At 41.8% G+C, this 15065-nt stretch overlaps 1 protein-coding gene across 4 annotated transcripts in view; it reads left to right on the forward strand.

Moving 5' to 3' along the window:
- The window catches only part of PRKG1 (protein kinase cGMP-dependent 1), a 1253946-nt gene that overhangs the window by 818303 nt on the left and 420578 nt on the right, over positions 1 to 15065 (forward strand). The window lies entirely within an intron of this gene.

The following is a 15065-nucleotide window of genomic DNA, read 5'->3' on the forward strand; positions in this document are numbered from 1 at the left end:
GACTAAAAAGTGATTGGATATACAGCTAATGATGAGGACTTTTTAGGAAAAGATTTTAAATATAACTATTCCAAGGTTAGAGTCAAATTTTAATAATGTACTGCTCATGCACAGTGATGTAAAGATTTTATTTTTTCTGGCCCCAAAGTGTTTTTGTGGTTGTTTGGGTTTGGTTTTGTTCTTCCCAGAGTAATAAAATGTAGCAAATCGATTCCAGTTACGTATCCTTACCTGTTCTCTCACATTTGTGTTCATGAGTGGAAAGATGGTTTAAAGCCCTATAGAAAGAGACAGAGGAGACAGAAAATCTAAAAAGGAATAATGAACCTTTAGGAGGTTCTAGGTATTTCTAGAATGAGATGTTCTCTGATACCAATCAGATCTCCAAAACCCCTTTTGAAGGGGAAGCTCTGTAAGTTACAGCTAGATATTGTTTTACTTTGAAGGTGTCCTGCAACTGGAAATGCCCAGCCTCCATCTCTAGGGTCCCAGTGTCTTAGCTTCTCCTTAAACTGGCCAAAGCAAAGGATGTTTTGGGAGCCTCCTCAAGAGCCCCAATTCAAAACCTGATAGTACCAGGAACTTCCCAGGTCAGTGAAAAGAATTACATCCCCTGGGCTCTTTGGCCCACAGATTGGAGGAAAAGGAAATGAGAATGATTCAGTTGGTTCTGAATCAAATCAGCTGAGGTGCTGAGCTATCTTCATTTTTCCAGCCCACACTGGAGCTCATTATTGGTTGCACTGATGGCACACAAATGCCAGATTGAGTTTTCTGAAGGGAGGTTCTAGAACCTGACGGCAATAAGAGCATTCTAACCGCACTGAGGTGGTCTGCCAATGTAAATGCATTCTGCAGTGGGAATGTGTCACAAACATAGAAACTGACATTTCAGGATAGCCCTCTTAGACCATGACCGAAAGGAAGAGATGGTTCCTTCTTACTTTGTTTTTTAAATGATTGGTTGAGCAGAGGTTTTCAGAATTCAGGTGATGGTTGAAATAAGATGAAATGTACATGGTTATTAAATGCACATTTATACTGACCTCCCCAGCTCCTCCTTACGCTCACTTAATTTCCTATTGCTGTCCTTTTCAGAATCTCCTATTCAAAGTGATGGTGGGCACATTTTGGCTGGAAGCCAGAAAATTAAGTTTGTCTTATTTCCCCTGGGCCTACTGCACCCCCACCACGTTCAGGGGAAACCTTTAATTCAGTGATTCAGGGAAAAATTTCAAATTTGTATTTAGAATAAGAACATAGCTGCAAAGGAAATATGGTCAGTAGGCAAATAGGATTCATTGACTTTTGTATACAGGTACTATTCTTGACAGTTCATCTGTATTTTGGGAAGTGTGTAAAACTGACAGGAATTATACTGAAAACCAGCCGGATAGGTATGATAAGCAGGCAGCTGACTCTGCCTCGGATACCCGTGTTCTCAACAGTTACGGTGGTTTACTAACCAGTACTCTGAAGAATCGCTCTCTACCTCAGTGTCAATAGTGTGGAGCCTTGCCTTCCTGGGGAGGATAAAGTGCCAAGTTCTTGAGATGAGAAAGAAGGTCTTAATAGACTCTTCTCACTCGCCCAGTTCCGTGAGGGGAGGAGCAATGTAGGTAGAGAATTTCTCCCCATCATTAGTTAACCATTTGCATAAAACTCATATTAACCAATAACAATATCCCCACCATTTTTTCCCCAAAAGCCTTTTACTCGAGCATACAGTGAAGAGATGCAACATCTAAGTTGATAATTCTCGAGGCTGCCATTTTAGTTGAAATTGAATTCACCAGGTCACAGCCCTGTCTTTCTCGCAGGCACTTGAAATCTGGTTTTAATTTAGATCGGCAGTTCAGAAACAAATTATTTGCCAAATGCGGGTGGGCAAACCTGTTGCCTTCTCCCTAATGTCCATATGTGGAGCACGTGGAGACTTGGTTAAAATGGTGAACTGATATGTCTAGTGGGAAACAGCTTGTTACCCAGACCGGTGGTGTTCGTAAGTGGGAAGGCCGCATGTCACGGCAAAGCCCACAGGTGCTAGCGTGGAATAAGGCATCTGTGGACGGGAAGGACTTCTGGAGCTATTTGATTTGGTTTCCCTCTTTTTCTCCATTGGACCAGGAGTTTTTCTGTTAAGCTAACATCTCATTTCCTGGAAGATTTGTTGTGTTATTAGAAGCAATGCCTTTCCATTTCAAATTTATCCAAGAAACCTTATTCTGACACTCTTTACAATCCCAAATTGGCTAACAACCGATAAGGATCATGCAGTTCCTCGGGAGGCTCAGAACACAGCTTTTTTATAAAACTGTCTGTGTCCTTATGGAACCTGGTATTCTAAAGAGAAATAAGCACTATGCAGCATCTTTAACATTTAGGAGGAAACAAAATGCTAATTTTTAGTCACTAAGCAGGATAATTAAAATAGAGGGCTTTAGTTATATGGACTGTAGGTTTCGAATACCAGAATTTCCAAGTTGGAAGGGGATCTGAGAATTCATCCTGTCAGACCACCAACCGATGGATGATTTAGTTACCTTGTCAAATAGCTATTTTGCACCTACATAAATTCTTCCGGCAAGGAGACTCACCTCCTCTGGAAGGAGGTCACTGCATTTTCAGAATACCTCTCGGCCTCCCTGTGATTTATTTCTAGTGGGCCAATCTCTCTGCCTCTGTCACTTGAAAGTGGGTCCTATTTGATTCCATTTGTCATTCATGAAACATCTATTAACATCAGCTCTGTGCTGAGCACTGAGCCAGGTTCCCAGACTGCGTGAATGAAGAAAGCATTTTTTTTCCCCAAGAGCTCATAGTCAGGTAGAGGCAGAAAAGGGAAAATAAGCAATTACAGGGCAGTGTGATAAATGCCCCGTTAGGAGTCAGTAGGAGTCAGCACGGAATGATGTAAGAACACATTAAGAAAGTACATAATCTGGATTTATGGGCGGGCTTTCAGGAGGAGGTGACATTTCAGGTCAGTCCTGAAGGTTGCATCCTGGATTAGTAATATTAAGACAATGTAAGATTTTTTAAGATTTATTTTAGAGAGTGTGTACAAGTGGGTGGAGGGATAGAGGGAGAGAGAATCTTGAGCAGATGGCCCACTACTGAGCACAGACCAGGACATGGGGCTTGATCTCACAACCCCGAGATCATGACCTGAGCTGAAATCAGGAGTCAGATGCTAAACTGACTGAGACCCCCCCAGGCGCCCCAAACAATATAAGATTTTTAAAGAGATTAAAAAACTTTTTCCTATGGAGTTGAATTTTTCACTTCTTTTAGAAATGTGTGAATAATTTTTAAAATGTGTCTCCTCATTTCATGCTATGGCCTAATTTGCTCAAACAAAAAAAAGCAAAATGTGGTAGATTCTGGGGTTTCCTCACGGATCCTTCTAGAGGCTTTGAAACTGTCCAGAGTCTCCGCTGACACAGATGGGATCAGCTGGACTCCTTCACTGGCTGAGGGGCTCCAGCGAGACTCCCGGACTCACACCTGGGCTCCGGGCTCCCCACACGGTACTCCATGTGATCCTCTTAGCAGGGCTCCAAGCTCGGTACCGTGATCTGCACTGCATGTCACGATTCTTAGGGTTCACCAGTTACAAGTAATAAAAACTGTGATTCCGGGATCTAGGTGATGTAGGTGTTGAAGGAAGGTAAAGCCGCCGGCTGACGACCGAATGCGGAGAGCACTTGCTCTGGGACATGGTCCAGCTTGCACGCAGCTCGAACCAACGGTAGCAGCCACCGTTGCCCTGGGAGGGGTCTGAATGGCAGCTGAGGCCACCATCTCAAACAGGCTTCAGTTGCTGCTTCCGACCATGCTGTGTGGTTCTTGTTGACTTGGTCCATGTTGGCCAGTTTATCACTTGTCCACACTCTGAGAAACAAAGGTCCGTGCTTCATATTTGAGTGGACTTTAGCAACCATTTGGGGACTGCTGCTAGAATTTTATGTTGTATTAAAAAAAAAAAAAAAGTTCTGTTTGTGGGACTCTGTGTGTGTGTGTGTGTATGAGATACAGTATGTATTATATAACATTTTTAAAGAAAAGAATATAAAAATTCTCATTCTTTTGTTACCAAATTAGAATATTCTCAAGATAGTGTCTTGCTTGCCATTTAAGAACTTTCTGAGGGCGCCTAGGTGGTGCAGTCAGTTAAGCAGCCGACTCTTGACTTCAGCTCAGGTCATGGTCTCAGGGTCCTGGGATTGAGCCCCACGTCGGGCTTTGCACTCAGGACAGAGTCTGCTTGAGATTCTCTCTCTTCCTCTGCCCTCCCCCCACTTGCACGCACACAAACGTGCTCTCTCTCTCTCTCTCTCTAAAAAATAAATCTTAAAAAAAATTGTTTTCTGACCTAATGGTACATCAAATGCTTGCTCTAAAAAAAAGTGTGGAACAGTTTAATAGTTAAAAAGAAACTAGGATATTAGTAGAATTACGTTTAGGGTTTTGGTGCATTTGGAGACAAAGTGCTAGGAATACATTCTAGTACAGATCGTCACTAAATCGACAGACCTAAATCCTTCAATACATCTTTTATTTAAAATTCTGGGAAGTTACTAGTTTTCAATGTATTGATTTTTATAAGGCTTTGTTCTGTATACTCAGAAGTTTATTTGAAGCGTTTTGTTTCTTCCCAGTGGTCTGCGTAAGAGTATCCGGACGGCCACCTCATGTTGGGTGCATCCCGGGTCAAGCAGCAAAGATTTTGTTGTCATAGTGACCATTGAGGATCCGGTTTAATAGGCTGTGTAGGCACCTTAATGTAAAGAGCTGCGTTTTCTACATCGTGTCCTCAAACCAGCCTACACACAGTGACTAGTCAGTGACTAATGGAAATCAGGTTTTGGAGGAGGAGGGCAGGTCCCATCTGAGAACACAGCAGCTCCCCCGCTAACCCAGCGTTCCCTGTGCCACCTGCGGTAACGGTCATGCCCTCCCCTGACCGGGTACGGGGCCACTGCCCGCTGGATTAGTTTCTTCCTTTTCTACTTGCCACTTAGAGTGGAGTCTCTTTTTCCATTTCAGAGAAGTGAGTGAATCAAGACGAGGAGGAATAAAGAATTCAGGGAAGAAGATGATGACCTCATGCTTAGTTATTATTAGGGGTATGCATGTGACTATGCTCACTGTGCACTTGTGGTGAACAGGTAGATTAAAGTTCTGTTTAGGTTTGTTCTACTTTTTCCGGAAATATTGTTGTGGTTCAGTGCCCTTTTTTGTTCCTCCAAAACACCACTTGACAAAAAGACAAAGAGTTTATTTATTTTAGAGATAGAGCATGTGTGCAAGTGGGGTTGGGGGCAGCGGCAGAGGGGGGAGAGAGAATCTCAAGCAGACACCCCGCGGAGCAGGGAGCCCGATGCAGGGCTGGATCCCAGGACCCTGAGATCATGACCTGAGCCGAAGGCAGACGCTTAATGACTGAGCCATCCAGGCGCCCCAACAAAAAAGACAAATTAAAAGACAGACTTCTAAGATTCTGTGACAACACTGATGGTGGGATGAGCCATCGTTCCCGTGACAGATTTGGGGGAGGGAAGAAGAAACTATGGGATATTTTGCAGTGACTGTGAAGTGCTGTGAGTGACTTCTAATTACATAAATGTCAAAACATAAATGAAGCCTTCATCTTTGGCTTGAAAAATACAGAAACTGGGGCTGAAAAGTATAATAAGAGGATTGAAAGAGGCTGAGGAACATGAAAAACCTAATGTAGCCTCTGCAACAGTTGTGGTCATTAGAATTCTGACCTGATGATAAAATACACATTAAAAAAAACAAACAACAACAACAAAAAAACACCTTGAGACACTTTATGCCTTTTTACTAAAGCTGGTAGATTTTGTTTATACTTGTTAGGTTTATTCATGTTAAGTCCTATTTAGTTATTGCCTCTAAGATAAAGGGTAATTAAACTTGAAGCGTATTCTGGCTCCAAATTCTACTTTGCTTTGACAACAAGGGGAGATGTGGTTTATTAACAGGAAGAAAAAGACAAAAGTGTAAATGCTCATTAGGCTTTGACACCAATTCTAGAGGAGAATCAGGAGCTAACACCCAGACAGGTCAATAAACAGCCAGGAGTTAAATGCAAGGTCAAGGCTATGTTGGGAGCTGGAGGGGAAGAGGTATCCTGTGAGAGACAAGAGCAGGAATTTACACAGGATTCAACCAAACTGGAGTCTGCTAAGCAATTAGCCTCACCAGTGCTCACTGGTCTACAATAAAATATCTGATAATGCTGCTGGAGGCTACCAAACAAACTCTTTCTTGGATGAGCTTGGGTTAAATTTCAGTTATATCATCATATACTACTTACTAATTATGCTGTATTGGTCTGATTCATCTTGATTAAAGTAGATGTGAAGAAGAAGAACTTTGAATTGGAATTATTAAGAAGGCAGCTGGACCACCATGAATTTTTAACTTCTCTTTTACCCATTGTCCTCCTGCAGAGGCTGACCCCAAAAGACCCTCAGGAGCTCTCACCGTATTTTTGCACAGGCTTCCCTCATTGAGGCTTGGCAAAGGACTGCCTCACTTTCCAACTTCCATACTTTTCCCTATGCTCTTTTCCATGTCTGAGGTGACTTTCCCTCTTCTGACTGTCTTTCCAGAAGTTCTTCCTCCTGCAACGGCCTCCTTAAGTACCACCTGCTGTATATCGCCTTTCCTGACTGGTCCACCCAAAGTCTCTAAGGACTCAAGTATCTGTATTGTACTGTGTGTTACAGAGTGTTGTCTTTGTCTTAGTTAAAAGCAACAACACCAACCACCATTGACTTGAATACAACTCTACCTCTACCTAGTTTCCATAACTTTTAGAAAGTCCTTAAGCCCATTGTTTTCTGATGGGTACAAATGGGGAAATTAAGCTAATAGCCTTGTTACAAAGTTGGCATGAAGAGGAGATTAACTTGGCATAGAAATAAGCACCCAACAAATGATAGTCTTTGTGTTTACCAACATGGGACTTGATACTGTGAGTCATTCCTGTCTGTGCTTCTGTGACACTAGAATGTAAGTTGAGAACATGAAGGGTGTTTTACTATGTAATCTCATTTCTTGTAATAAGATTGATTCCCAGCCCACATGTATGAACCCGCTTTCTCTTACACGGGGTGGTCCTTCTAGTTTTATACTACCATCAGTGCACATAATACCGTAGAGTTGACAAAATGGTCTTCCCTGTTATTTGACTTTTTGTTACTCTATTTGACAATTATTATGTTTCCCCTAGTGCCCTTTCTATAAAGTGCTTCACATGTATTGGTTAAATGATAGACTTCTTCTGTCTGACCAACCATTTCTTGGAAAAGCTTTTAAAGCTAAGTGTGGATTCCCTATCTGCTAGTGACTTACCTCTCTGCTTTATCAGCAACCACAGAGTTAAATAACAATGTATATCCCCCCAATCCTGAACGTCATCCGAAGACAAGCTCCCCAGCCATGGGCAAGCAAACATCCCCACATCTACCCAGGCAGATGTCTAGATTGTGAAGGCATCTAGGGGTGAGCGCTGCCGGCATTTATTGCTAACATAATCCATGGTGACTGCTGTCTTCCGATGTGGGTTGAGGTCCTGAGTCCCTTCCTACCCCAAAGCCTTTATCTGATAAACAAATTGGAAGAACTTTTGTTTTGCTTCCATTCCTGTTCCTCTGATGAAGTATTAGGCAAACAATGAAAAGTCCAGAGAAGGAAAAACTGATCATTTGTATTAATCTTTGATGATGTGACTCCATTCTGTTGGGGTTTCATGATCTAAATTGAGGTGGACAAAACTCAACTGGTGTCTCATCCACGACCTTCACTATGATCTAATAAATGAAGGAAGAACGATAATGAGCCAATGATGGGGATTCTATTAGATCTATAATGCAGGAGTTTCTTTAGCTAAATTTCCATTCATCAAAAGGATCAGAGGCTTCTAATTGCCTTTTTCTGCCATGGGATTAACATATAATTATGTCGATTTTGCTCATGTATTCATTAATACTCACAGAACGTGATAGCTGGTTCTTAATATCTGTGAGTATCATGTGCTCATGCCGGTGCCTGCTCCCAGCAAAGATACCAGTTCCCTTTTGCTGGGATTTAATTCAATTCCAGTTTGGTGTCTTGTGTATTCCAAGAAGAAAATGAAACTAAAGCTGAACAGGACTCAAATTTCACATCAGCAGGATTTAAAAGCATAACTTCTTGCGGTTGCTAGTCATATATTTATAAGCTGACAGGTAATTGTTCTGTAAAAAATATTATATACATTAGCTAATTCTTTGTATCATAATATGGAAGTGTTCCCAGATGATTTCCTTTGGAAGCACAGCTCTGTGGTGTGTGGGAGAGTCCAGATTCTAAATCGGCCACTTTCGAGCTGTTACCTTTGGCAGGTTATTTAATCCCTGGCAGCCTGGGTTTCCTCTTCTTCCAAATGAATGAACAACAGAACCCACCTCATAAAGTGGTTTTTGGGGTTTAGTGATACAGCGCTCATCGAACACTTAGCATACAATGTGCCAAATAGTTGCTACTACTTACCGATTAAACCTTTCGAAAATGTGTCTGATCTCTAAAATCTTAGTGAAGTGCTACTTTCTGTTGTTTATTTAGCCTACTTAAATCTTTTGTTAAAAAAAAGGTATTGGAGGGGCGCCTGGGTGGCTCAGTTGGTTAAGCGACTGCCTTCGGCTCAGGTCATGATCCTGGAGTCCCTGGATTGAGTCCCGCATCGGGCTCCCTGCTCGGCAGGGGGTCTGCTTCTCCCTCTGCCCTCTTCCCTCTCGTGCTCTCTCTCATTCTCTCTCTCTCAAATAAATAAATAAAATCTTTAAAAAAAAGGTATTGGAAATAAAAGTGTCTTTGCAACAGAAAGATGAGTATCAACAGCTTTGGACAATAAAGTCTAGGTCTCGGTTATTGCCCACGCACATTACTATAACTAGCAGGTGGTTCTCAACACTATTTGGCATCACCTCTCAATTGCCAGAAGATCCTTTAAAAGGAACTAGAAAATAAATAAATAAATATTTATTTTTAAGATTTTATTTATTTGACACAGGAAGAGAGATTGTGAGAGAGCACAAGCAGGGGGAGTTGGAGAGGCAGAGGGAGAAGCAGACTCCCCGCTGAGCAGGGAGCCCGATGTGGGGCTCGATCCCAGGACCCTGAGATCATGATCTGAGCTGAAGGCAGATGCTTAACTGAGCCACCCAGGTGCCCCAGAATAAAGTATTTTTTTTTAAAGTAGGATTGTTAGACGATAGTAGTTAGTTTGGAAGTGAATGGATTTAGTTCCTCTTGGGAATACCTGTTTTAAAGTTGGATCTTAAATTAGTTTGTGACAATGTTATCTCCCGTAGCTACTTAAAAAAAAAAAAAGAAAGAAATCAGTGGCATGCATTCTGATTTAGCGAGCATCTTTTGTTTTTAAGAAAGTTTTAAGTGGGGGCAGGGTGGTGGAAGGCAGGTGAGGTGGTCCCCAGGGCCTTATCCCAGTAGCCTCCAGGCTGCTAGGTAGTGGTACCTCCTGACATTATGGATGTACCCTTGACTGTCAGGTTTTCATATAAAAAAACAAAGCAGGTGCTGGTGACCTATGATGCCTCTTCTATCTCTGCCATTCTGTAGGTCCAATCTCTGGGACAGTTTAGTCAACGTAGAACTACTGTGTCAAAACTGACCTGCTGTTATAAACAGTGCTATGCTATTCGTCACACAAAGCCACAAATTCGGAAGAGCGATGATGGAAACTAGAGGCAGCTATGCTGATGACCTCTCAAAAAATGAAGTTTTTTATTACAAAGTAAGAAGGAGGGTTACTGGCAGGGAGGTTGACTATTTGAAGCCTCTTGCCTGATTTTTGAAGCAGAAAGTAACCTGTTCTCTTTCTGAGTATTATGACTCAATACAATTTAAAAAGAAAACCTGTATATGCCACTTACTACAAAGATTCTGTAGTGGGCTTAAATTTTATATGTTACAAGCACATTGATGTGTAAACTCTTGAAGACATTTTACACAAATGAGTTTTTCCTGCTAAACGAGCTAAGTTCAGTGATTTTAATTTTATGCCTTAAAATCCTAATGATGGTTGTTTTCTCCTTCCCCCCATTGCACTAACAGAAGCAGAAAGTTTCAAAACTCTTTCCTGTAAGTGTATCACTTCGGTCTATTTTTAAAGTTGCACATACATATTAAATGTACTCTTTTGTGTGTGGTACGTTTCATGATTTTCAAAAAGTACTCACTATTACCTACATCCTCGACCCTCAAAGTTTCCTTAGGCTTTCAGCAGAGTGTTATGCTGGCAGCTGATAACCAGGGGTACAATCCTAGGAAATTCCTCAACAGAGCGGTAGGGAGTGCATGCCTTCCACTAGATTTCAACGGTGTATGCATTTATTCCAAAGTTGGGTATCTTTGTGCACTTTTTAAATGCATTGATGACTGCGCCTCAAATTATACTATCTGTGAATGTGGCTTTACGTAAAGATAGTTCTTTTAAGCTTGCTCCTGTATTGACATATTACCCTTTTGGTCTTTAATGCTTTTCAAGTTCCATCTACAGTTCCATAGGAGACATTTTCATGTGAATTTGTAATTATTGTTTAGAGACAGAAAATTATGAGGGAGTGGAGTTTATGCGTGTGTGTGTGTGTGTGTGTACACATGGCCATGAATTCTTTAAGCACAGATTCTATGGTTTGCATCCCCTTAGTGTGTCGATAACTTGTTATCCTTTCCTGGCTTCACCTCATTCCAGTCCTCTCTAGCCAAGCACAGCTGGTGGTTCTTAAATGTATTGCTAAGAATATAATCTCGGCTTTATCCGATTACATCTACTTAATGTTCTTTGGCTTCTAATGCTACCAAAACCCTGTTCCACGTACCCTTCTCCCATGCTCCCCCCATTACACACACACACACTCTCTCTCTCTCTCTCTCTCTCTTACCTTTTTCAGTTACCGTGTAGGGGAAAGTATACTTGAAGCCAGACAGATAAGAGTTTTGTTTTACCACATAGTAAAGGAAAAAGCTGGAGCAGAAGCTTGACCATTTGAGCAAGAATTAGAATGTTCATCGATAAAATGTGTATGAAATGATCAAATACCAAGGTGGTCAATGAACATGGTTTTTTTCTTTCTGTATATGCTTGATTTCTGGTCTAATCTTGATTTGCTCCAAAGTTACGATTCCTTGTCTGTCTGTCTCTGGATATCATTCCTACATGATCATTCAAGCTTATGTTTTCCTACCATTTTTGAATTTTATGCATTTATTCTGAAGTAATCCATCATTCTCCTCTATTCAGTGGCCTATAGAATTTTATACCAAAGTTCCTTTCCAGGCTAACTTTTTACTCTGTCCCAGTACAACCATCTTATTCTCCAAACCCATTCAGTTCATTAACCACTGTTTCTTGAGAAAACTCCCTTTTTACCCTATCTTTAATATTGATTATGTCATAATTTTTTAATCCAAATTCACATCTAATGATATCATTTACCTTATATACAAATGTGCTTCCTTTAGAAGCTTGTCCTATAAACTTACCACACTAAGTAGCATATTCAGGTTTTGTGGGGTCTTAACCTTATAGGATTTAAAGGTTTTTTAAGATTAATGAAGGACCCAAACTAGAAAGTTCAGGTATAGACCCATCAGTGGAATCAAAGTGGAATTTTTAATAAAAGTGTTGAGTGTACTTGAGGATAAACACCGAATGGATCACAGATTTAAAAGTATAAAACATCAAATAAGAATAGAAAACATGTGGATGAATTTATTTTATAATCTTGGAGCCAAGAAGTTCTTTGTATATAACCCAAATTCATAAGCATAAATAAGCATAAATCCATATCACAATTAAAAAAAAAAAGTTTTGCACAGCAGAAAGATCCCTTAGGCAAAATTTAAAAACAGCAACAAAAACTGGGAAAAGATGTTGGTACACATATCACAAAGAGCTAATCTCTTTTTTATTATTTTCACTTAGCCACTGTATAGTAGTACATCATTAGTTTTTGATGTAGTGATCAATGATTTATTAGTTATGTATAACACCCAGTGTTCTCTTTAAAGAATTCCTTGAAATAAAGAACAAAACTAACAGTCCACTAGAAAAGTGGGCAAAACTCAGGAAAGAGCCAAGTAAAGCAAGGGAGAGTTTTGGGTACAGAACACTGCAGCGATGTTACCTGAAACAAGGTTTGCCTCTTGGTGGGTGTCAATCCAAAAGACACAGCCAAGCTGAAGAAGAGGAAAAGGAAGGGTTTTACTTGAGACAAGGAAAGGAGAACACGGGGAATATTTCCCAAAGCAGCGTCTCCACGAACAACAGAACTGGGGAAGTGTTAAACTAAGGGTGCATAATATATGCTCATGGAGGCACTTTCGCAGTGGGGAACACAGCATGGAAATCCCAGGGTGCCGGGTTCAGGTGTTAGATCGGAGGGCCCAGCACCAGCCATTCCCTGGTGCCAGTCGGTCAGGTATCCAAGTGCTCAGAGGGGTTTAGATCCTGCAGAGACAGTTCAGGAATGGTGTCAAGTCAGTCTTCACTTGTGAATCTGCACTGGGAGTTCTAGCATGGATTTATTGTCCCTGTAGGATTAGACATTCTCCTGGCTGGTGCTGCTTCATTCTTTCACAAGATGGCCCCGGGGCCTAGAATGATCGGAATGATCGGAAAGCTGTGTCTGTTGGTCTTTTTCCAGGGACCACTAGCCCCTTCTGCTTAGAGACAAGGTGTTTCTCTCTTGCTAGAAGTATAAACACTGAGATGACGTAGACAATGGGCTGTCTTGGAAAGTGAATCCTGCTGTTACATAGCGTTACTAAATGGTAGCCTCAATTAGTATTTTTAATTCTAATGTGACAAACTCTACCATTAATTACTGTAATGGACTTTGAGGGAGGAAGGAAACAAAAAGCAAGTTTGAAAAAAAAAATCCATTGAACGCAGGTGATTAGAAATTATTAGTAATTATTACTGATGGCCTTCCTGAAGACCCTTTTGTAGATAAAAATGTATTTTTTTTAAAGATTTTATTTATTTATTTGAGAGAGAGAGAATGAGAGACAGAAAGCACGAGAGGGAAGAGGGCAGAGGGAGAAGCAGACCCCCCCCTGCTGAGCAGGGAGCCCGATGCGGGACTCGATCCCGGGACTCCAGGATCATGACCTGAACCGAAGGCAGTCGCTCAACCAACTGAGCCACCCAGGCGCCCGATAAAAATGTATTTAACAAATGACTTTTTTATGCAGTTGTACGGTTTAAGACATACTCTGGTTAGGGGACCTCATTCTTAATATATAATAAGTAACCAGGAATGGGGTTTTCTTTTGTTGACTACACCCTATCCCTTCAGTCACTAGGTTGAACAATAATCTCTTTGAACCTGATTCATGAGGAAAGGCGACTTTAGTGAACTAAAGTCTAAGTGGATTAACAACTATGAATCGGGACCTTTTTCAGAGTTTCCAGTGATGTGAGCAGAAACACTGACAGATAAGCTTTCACTCTGCAGACACCAAGATGTGTGAACTTGAGGGCGTGGTAAAGGAGAGAAGGAGGGGTGTGGAGGCAGGGAGAACGGGCCTTGATGAGTAGGGAATGACCGTGAACATGTTGATGTTTGAAGAAGGCACAGTATCCAGACAGCAGGTGGCCGGCTGTGATTCCCATCGTACTGGCCAAGTAAACTTAGTGGTTGGACTTCAACATTGGACTTGCTTAAACAATGTTTCGCATGCAGGTACAACCACCTGTTACACAACACCTAATCATTGACACCTACCCCAAATCACAGTATGGGGTGGAAAGGACCACCACGTCGACTTCTGTGTGACTCAGGTTGTGAAGTTCTTGCGATTCATGGCACAGACATTTTAGGGGGAGAAGAGGGTGGGGTTGTTTCTGGGGTTGCTGAAGGCTGTTGTGGTGTGCGTATCTGTCTGACACAATCTCTCTTGCGCGCATGCGTACACACACACACACACACAAACACACGTTCCACAGGAGCTGCCAGGAACAGCCCTGGAGGCTGCCGTTGGGGGAAGGCAGGGGCTCGCGGGACTGTGGCCTGCCTGCAGGAACAGACCGGCGGGGATGGTGGTAAGGACATTTTTCCTTGATACTGAGGGGGAATGGCTTCTCCACAGGGAAAGATGGTGAAATACTCGGTAGGATGCACTTTGGAGAACAAAGCCTAGGTGTTCATGAGGGAGGGGTTTTCCCCTGTGTCAGGTCCTCAAGGGAAAGCATGTTGATCTGGAAGGTGGCTTAGGGGTATGGGAGCAGACTGTTGGGTTGTTCAGCAGGAGAGCATGAGGGTTTTCAACGTGTGGCAGATCCCAGCTGAGTTGTATCCCGATTCCCTGACTTGTCACGGTACTGGACGGTTCACGTGGAGACACAGCCGTGTTAGGCCTATGAGCTTCCCGAGGTCAGGTGTTTGGCTCCACGTTTGCTCCCTGTTGTGATCTCAGTTCTTCCAACAATGCTTAGTAGGTCCATTGATTAAAAAAGGACAATCCTCAGGAGGTGATATTTTAACTGAAAATGAAACCAAGGCTTATATTATGTGAATAAGTACCTAAAATGACTCTGGTGCAATAAGAATAAATACTATGAGTAAACATAATCCTCAGTCTTGTGTAAAATGAGAATTATATACAATTTTCAATATGAGATCACCTGAGTGTTTATTCCAACTTGCATATGAAGTATAGAAGCCAAGTAAGAAGTTCTTTCTTTTTTTTTTTTTTTTTTCTTTTCTTTCTTGAGGCGTGTGAGCTTTCTTAAGCTGTGTAGCGAGGTGAGGTTGGGATAGGTGTTTACAAGGTAGTTTCTGAGGTGTCTTCTCGGTTTTGCAAAGCCCTTCTGAACATTTAGGCACTGAATTGCAGCACTGATAATGCTTTGTATACCCACGGGCGATTTGTTTCACTGATGCCAAGATTGGCCAATGAATTTCATGGTAAGAACTAGTTCAGTGGACTGGGGGGGCCGCCAGGAGTGCTGTCTTGAGGATTCT

Source organism: Mirounga leonina, unplaced genomic scaffold (assembly GCF_011800145.1).
Source record: "Mirounga leonina isolate KUSES-001 unplaced genomic scaffold, KU_Mleo_1.0 Mir_152, whole genome shotgun sequence".
Taxonomy (NCBI): domain Eukaryota; kingdom Metazoa; phylum Chordata; class Mammalia; order Carnivora; family Phocidae; genus Mirounga; species Mirounga leonina.